Genomic DNA, 8,543 nt, shown 5'->3' on the forward strand with positions numbered 1-8,543 from the left:
GTGTGGACTTAAAGGAGCTATATGTAAGAAATATAAAGCAAATAGTCGTAAAATCCTCCTAATATGTCACAGAGACTAAGGAATAATGTTCATATAACATACTGATCTCACGGACAACAATAGTACAGCATTTAAAAAAAATTTTTACAGTCTGCAAATCATGTTTATGTTTTGAATTTGTGTTTTGGCCTGTTGCACCACCCACCGCTGTCTACCAGTCACGCAGTCAGTAGAGTCTGAGCATCAGTTACTGTTACGACTGAGCTACAGCAGCACGGCAAGCAGCATTAGCAGTGTCCCGGTACATAGCATTAGCAGTCTCCTCAGCTGTATCCCGGCAGCAGCGTTAGCAGCAGAGAAGCTGGACTTGCTCCAACGGTCCGCTGAAAACCGAAGATCAAGGACACGGCGACGCGGCCCTGCCACGGCAGCCGCCCGTGGGCAAACAAATCAGTCTCCAGCGTGGAGCTGTCCAGCAACCTCGAATCTGTAGGGGAGGGGGGCGGACACGACTCGCGGCAGTATTTTGAATTTGAGTGCAGTAACCGTTTTGGCCACATTCTTACATACAGCACCTTTAAGATTCAAGCATTTTAAAGTACGCTCTCATCTTTCTGTGGTCCTGCAGATGCAATGAATAAGTAACAAATGACAGTAAACGATGAATAAATAGCACATTGGGACAGAGCATATCACATATCTATATGTCAGCTGCTAAAACATAAGACATTGTTTCTCAGCCAGTTTTTCAAGATCAAGATTCATTAGTTTATTGTCATATGCACAGTAGAAAACACAGATACAATGAAATTCCTAATTGCGAGTCTCCCTTCACACAAGGCAATAAAATCAGAATTAAAATTCTAAAATTACTCCTGTAGCATCTGCCTGATGGCTGAAGTGTGGAACAACTGTAGTTGGGGTGTGTGCGGTACCTTGATAATGTTGTGGGTCCTCCTGATGACCCTGCTGTTGCTCAGTCATGTCTCAGTGCTGCCATCTACTGTATTCTGCAGCCAAACACAGATCATCCAACCACAGTTTGCTGCATAAGATAAAATAAATCTGTATTTTTCCTGAGTGAAATTGTCCTGCAGCAGTTGCAATACAAAAAGAGAAGCAGGGCAACATATAAAGTGCAAATAAAACCAAATATATACAATAAAAATGATCACTATGGTGCAAAAACCAGTACCAGAGATGTAGTCAGGTTGTGAACAGGTAAACAAGTTGGCATGCACTAGTTTTGTGAGCTAACTTTAGAATCTGTAAAACTGTTTTATATGTTTGCACCAGTTGTTTCTCTGAGCTGATGGCAACTATTTAATTCACTGAGACATTAAAACAACTCACATTATCGATCATTATGATACACCCTTGCTCTCCACTGCTAAACAGTATTTTTAAAGTGTAAACCACCTGCGGACAGTCATCTTTGTCTCTGCTCTCCTGTAGCTTTATAACTTCAACCTGCTGATGACAACAGGCCTCAACAGATGGGAGATAACCGCCTGCTGCTGTGATACGGCACAGTTAATAGTTTTAGAGAGAAACACACTGTGTTTCACTGTTACTGCAGAGCTTCAGGTACCCGTCTGTGACCATCCTGGAGGTTTTTATCACACTTAAATAACATAAAACTCTTAATGTTGCACCTGCAGCTCAGCAAGTTTGATAATGTGTGCATGTTTGAGCATGGGTGATACTTCTGTGCATATTTTGAATACTGCCACTCCTTCCCTATGTTTGGTAATGCACATTTTGTTTGTTCGTTTGTTTGTTTGTTTGGTACCAGCATTTAACGCCTGAAAAATATGGCCACTGGGGAAGGAACTCAATAAATTAACATTTGGAAATTTTATTATGTTTTCCTATGTTTGTAGGCAAAATAACAAGTTTCAAGTAAAAGTGTAAATTTTCACATTTTCACTGTTATTCCATTTAATCAGTTGATTTATTTATTTTCAATTTTTTGGAACCTAACTGGCCAAAGCGGGACTTCTGGACAGTTAAACAATAGTGATGTAGAATACTCCTTCAGATAAACAGAGATCAGTTGTTTTTCTTTTTAAATGTATTTATCTCTGTATTCCCTTGGTTATCTGCCTGTTTGTCTCTTGGCTTGTTTAATTATTTAATTCCCCTAAGAGCCTTTTTCTTTCTTTTTTGTGATATATAACTGCAAAAACAGGCACGTAGTTAAGTACTTGTAACTGTTTTCTCATGTCTTCTGGTCGCCAATAAAAACAAAATTTAAAAAAAGGTTTGTGACTTAATAATCAAAAGAATTAGGCAGGCTTCTGCACTAGACTAAAAGAAAATTAAGTGTTAACTTGAAATTGAATTAAAAATAAATTGGAATACTCTTACAGCGCTGTCAGATTTTTCCACTTTTAGTATAGAAATGGAACTTTTATGACTCAGATGACTTGATAAGATGGAAATTTTGTGCATTGAACATTGTGTTTTATTTTAAAGCAGGTCACATATTTTGTATTTTTAAAAATCTAACACTGTTAAGTAGTGACCATAGCTGCCAAATAAATGTAGTGGATCAAAAAGTACAATATTGTACTGAAACGTAGAGAAGTAGAAATGCAGAGCATGAAATATTAATATTCATATAAAGCAAAGTGTACTTAGTTACCTCCTTATATTAGAGCTTGTGTGTTGCTGTAAACAGGGTTCAGAGCACTGAGACCAAGCCAAACAACCAAAACAATGAGCTAAAAAGGCTAAAAAGCTCTGCAGAGATTCGGACTTTCTGGTAATTATCTGTATATTATCTGTTTAAGGGACTACTCACTCATTACACACACATTTGATTAACTGTTAACAGGGGGACAAAGATTTGGTAAGCTTACCACATTTTTAGCTTTGTCGACCAGCTAAATTTAGGTCTACACAGGACAAACTGGTCAAACCCCAGGACACCATGTGTACCATGTTTCATGGCTCTGTATGCTAATGTCTCTGTGTCACCGGGGCCCACACTTCCGCTGTAAGCCAAGCTGCGTGCACAGACACAGAGTTACTGGAATTTCTCCTCTCTGCTATTGATTTTCGGTGGGGTTTTTGCAAATGTTGACATGCCTAGCAAGAGACATACAAGCTTTTTCAAATGATCCCCTCCCCTCGCTCGCTCGCTCGCTCGCTCGCTCTCCTCTGTGCATTAGAGGCCGGGAGACAGGCAGGATGTGAGCCGGCCGATAAGCTGCACAGAGACAGAGAGGCTGTCAGGGATTCTTTAACGGTCAGTCTGTCAATGTCCAACAAGAAGGAAAAACTGTGTTAGCTTCTCTTTAAATGTGTTTGACACTGTTTCAACAGAGGTCAAGTTCATATTTTGTGCAACAGAAATGTTTTTTATCATGAGGAGGTATAGTAGGATATGAGGTCATGCTCAAGTAAGAGCTCCCAAAAGTACACGATAAAATCCACAGTTAATCAATACTCAGCCTGCGGTTTACAACACAACACAACACAGCAAACCACACTGCTGCTCCTTTGGTCTGTATCTTCTGGGAGCCGGCCAAAGTATAATTAAGAAAGACCTGGTCAGACCGCCACTCCTGCAGGATGGCCAGTGCTATATTGAGTTCTTCTGCTGGTGAAGTGCAGGTCAGTGTGGCTGCCAGGAAACAGAGAGGCTGCATCCTCTGTTTCTACAGTGGTGGAAAGTAACAAAGTACATTTACCTAAATACTGAACTTAAGTACAATTTTGAGGTTCTTGTACTTTACTAAATAAGTACATTTTATGCTACTTTATACCATGACTCCACTACAATCCAGAGGGAAATATTGCACTTTTAACTCCACCAAATTATTAGCATATGTAAAACTATCCTGGCTCTGTACACGCTAAAATGTATCTGGTGAATTTGGCGACAGTGATTTCAGGGCTGTTGCTGGTTAAACAAAAAGAATCTGAAAAAGTACAAATAATGTACAAAGCAAGAAATAATCTACTTCCAGGCAGCCTGTTCCGTCCCTACCGGCTGCTGCGCTCTCTCTCAATACTTGACCGGATTTAAAAACTGTGGGACTTTTACTTGTAACAGATTATTTCTGCACTGTGGTATTGCTACTTATACTTGAATAAATGATCAACACTGATCAGTTAATAGGTGTGTTTGTTGGATAATTTGTTCACAATACTTTTTTGTACTTGATGTTGCTTTGGGAAACAAAAGTATTTTCTTTAAAAGTAATTCAGAGCACTAAACACTGAGTCTCTCCTATTCCCAGCCAGTTTGAGAGAGTGGGTGGGACAGTGACCCATCACTCAGGTCAGTGAAGTACCAGAAGGACAGCTTTTAAACACTGGTGTTGGAGGCTACCACACAAGGTGCCACCTGCTCGTCAGTTAAACATTCACACACACTACACACTCATAAACTAATAGGAAAGCCATCTGGAGCAATTTGGGGTTATGTATCTTGCCCAAGGATACTTCGACATGTGGACGACTTGCTCTGCCTCACCCTCTATCACAGCCACTCTCATTATTAACGGATTGTATACATATATACATGTGAAGAATATGGATCCAGAATGACATACGACATATGAGCACTGAGTGAGTTGTTGTAGTATATTCATTCATTCATTTTCTATAACCGCTTATCCTGTTAGAGGTCACGGGGTGCTGGAGCCTATCCCAGCTCACATTGGGTGAGAGACAGGGTACACCCTGGACAGGTCACCAGACTATCACAGGGCTGACACAGAGAGACAGACAACCATTCACACTCACATTCACACCTACGGACAATTTAGAGTCACCAATTAACCTGCATGTCGTTGGACTGTGGGAGGAAGCTGGAGTACCTAGACAAAGGGAGAATATGCAAACTCCACATAGAAAGGTTATAGGGTTATAGTATATATGACATATTAAATGCTAAATCATCAACCAACTCCAACACCACTCATGCTTCTCAGGATGACACAAACTTTAGCAGCAGAGCACCCAAAATGAAAATTCCCCTCATTCTGATATGTCAGTCCACTCAATACTTCCCTTTACATTTATCATTTTGTATCATCCATTTCAGCAGCTTTGAGAGTGAAAAATCTGCGTTTTTGTAAATATGAAACCATGAGCATCAACACTGCACGCGGACCAGCTACATTATGTTTCCTAGTTGACCCTGACCTCTGACCCCTGACCCCTGGAGGGGTGACAGGAAAAAGAACTTCCTCTCTAGAATCAATACAGTGTCTTTATTACACTGTTGAAAAACACAAGAACCTTTCTGCACAGGCCAAAATTAAAATTATATTATATTATATTGAAGAAGGTGGCACAAGCCAGATTCCACTATATACTGTATACCAGTGGTGGTAAAGTCCTGTACTAAAGTAGAAATAATGTACTTAAGTAGAACGATATGGTTATATGATATGATACAGTACTACTAATCTATCTATCTATCGATCTATCTATCTATCGATCTATTGACCTATCTATCTATCCAGTAGTGCGTAAAGTATATGAATTTGGCTCTACACTGCTGAATTACAACATTAAAACGCGCTTAAAGGTTTCATTAGTGATAAAAACAGTAATATATAATAGTAATATAATTAGTTTAAATACTTTGAATACATCATACACACAAACACACACACACTCAGTGAGTCAACATACAGTTTGAGAAATAGAAACATGATACCAGTGTCTTTACTGAGGATCTCAGAAGGTACTGAACTAAATGTCACAGATAAACTGCAGAAAAAGTCAATCGGATATTAAATTACATCATGAAGAGTCATCAGCTGTCAGATCATGACTCAGCTGCAATATTTTCCTTAATTTACAGTACAGGCCAAAAGTTTGGACACACCTTCTCATTCAATGCGTTTTCTTTATTTTCATGACTATTTACATTGTAGATTCTCACTGAAGGCATCAAAACTATGAATGAACACATGTGGAGTTATGTACTTAACAAAAAAAGGTGAAATAACTGAAAACATGTTTTATATTCTAGTTTCTTCAAAATAGCCACCCTTTGCTCTGATTACTGCTTTACACACTCTTGGCATTCTCTCCATGAGCTTCAAGAGGTAGTCACCTGAAATGGTTTTCCAACAGTCTTGAAGGAGTTCCCAGAGGTGTTTAGCACTTGTTGGCCCCTTTGCCTTCACTCTGCGGTCCAGCTCACCCCAAACCATCTCGATTGGGTTCAGGTCCGGTGACTGTGGAGGCCAGGTCATCTGCCGCAGCACTCCATCACTCTCCTTCTTGGTCAAATAGCCCTTACACAGCCTGGAGGTGTGTTTGGGGTCATTGTCCTGTTGAAAAATAAATGATCGTCCAACTAAACACAAACCGGATGGGATGGCATGTCGCTGCAGGATGCTGTGGTAGCCATGCTGGTTCAGTGTGCCTTCAATTTTGAATAAATCCCCAAAAGTGTCACCAGCAAAACACCCCCACACCATCACACCTCCTCCTCCATGCTTCACAGTGGGAACCAGGCATGTGGAATCCATCCGTTCACCTTTTCTGCGTCTCACAAAGACACGGCGGTTGGAACCAAAGATCTCAAATTTGGACTCATCAGACCAAAGCACAGATTTCCACTGGTCTAATGTCCATTCCTTGTGTTTCTTGGCCCAAACAAATCTCTTCTGCTTGTTGCCTCTCCTTAGCAGTGGTTTCCTAGCAGCTATTTGACCATGAAGGCCTGATTCGCGCAGTCTCCTCTTAACAGTTGTTCTAGAGATGGGTCTGCTGCTAGAACTCTGTGTGGCATTCATCTGGTCTCTGATCTGAGCTGCTGTTAACTTGCCATTTCTGAGGCTGGTGACTCGGATGAATTTATCCTCAGAAGCAGAGGTGACTCTTGGTCTTCCTTTCCTGGGTCGGTCCTCATGTCTGCCAGTTTCGTTGTAGCGCTTAATGGTTTTTGCGACTCCACTTGGGGACACATTTAAAGTTTTTGCAATTTTCCGGACTGACTGACCTTCATTTCTTAAAGTAATGATGGCCACTCGTTTTTCTTTAGTTAGCTGATTGGTTCTTGCCATAATATGAATTTTAACAGTTGTCCAATAGGGCTGTTGGCTGTGTATTAACCTGACTTCTGCACAACACAACTGATGGTCCCAACCCCATTGATAAAGCAAGAAATTCCACTAATTAACCCTGATAAGGCACACCTGTGAAGTGGAAACCATTTCAGGTGACTACCTCTTGAAGCTCATGGAGAGAATGCCAAGAGTGTGCAAAGCAGTAATCAGAGCAAAGGGTGGCTATTTTGAAGAAACAAGAATATAAAACATGTTTTCAGTTATTTCACCTTTTTTTGTTAAGTACATAACTCCACATGTGTTCATTCATAGTTTTGATGCCTTCAGTGAGAATCTACAATGTAAATAGTCATGAAAATAAAGAAAACGCATTGAATGAGAAGGTGTGTCCAAACTTTTGGCCTGTACTGTATGTTTCACTGAAGTTTTTTTCTATTTCAGGAGTTTCAGTTTTCACATGACTAACAGTGATTTCATCTCTCTGTCTAAAAGATGTACTTTGATGTCATTGTTCTGTGAGGTTTTACAGTAAAACTGCATTGATGTTACCAGGGTTTGAATTTAGCGGCAGCACGTCAGGATACTGAGACTGGTGGAAGTTTTAGGAATAGTTTCATATTTCGAAAAATATGCGTATACACTTTTTTAGACTGTAAGATTGAAACCACTCTCTTGTCTGTACATTATAAATGAAGCAAAAGCTAAAACCACATGTGTGTAGGCCTGTCTCAGTGGCTAGCTCATCACTGCTGCTTTGCACTGTGCTCACAGGGGAGCAGTGTTGTCATAGAAGTCCACCCTTTGGTTCTCCCCAGGTTAGCACCATTAGCCCTGTCAGCACTGTGGCCATTGTAAAAACTGTTTATGAACTCATATACTCTGCTTTCACAGAGTCCCTTTAATTAAAGGTGTGAGTCAAGACATTCTCATTCTCTCGAGTGAAAGTCAGTGGTTGTTGGATCTATCCACCACCCCTCCAGACCACCCTACTTGGACTGCTGCCGCCTTAACTTTCGTTGTTGTCCTGCCGCATTTCCCCCGTGATGCTGCCAGGTGCCATGAAACAATAACAGAGTCAGGCCCTCTATCATGCCAACGTGAAAGGACAGCTTCCTTGGTATCGTCAGTAAGCACTGGATTTCAATGACTTTGAAGTGAGGACGGGGTTTACTAGTGGGAGGAATTTGTTTATTTGTTTATTTTAACGTTTGGAGAGCCAGGCTAGCTGTCTCCCTCTGTTTACAGTCTTTATGCTAAGCTAAGATAATAATCACCTCGTAGCTCTAGCTCCACACTTCATGTACAGACATGAGAGTGGTGTCTGATCTTTTCATCTAGCTTTCAGCATGCAAGCAAATAAATGTATTTCCAAAATACTGAGCTTCAAGGAACCACCAAAAAAGACAAATCTGACTTGTTTGTTACAATTTTTGGCAAAAGTCAAGACACAAAAGAAAAGTTGTTGCCCCCTCCAAAGTAAGTTTCTAAAGAGTGGCAAAG

This window comes from Epinephelus lanceolatus, chromosome 2, assembly GCF_041903045.1.
Source record: "Epinephelus lanceolatus isolate andai-2023 chromosome 2, ASM4190304v1, whole genome shotgun sequence".
NCBI lineage: Eukaryota > Metazoa > Chordata > Actinopteri > Perciformes > Serranidae > Epinephelus > Epinephelus lanceolatus.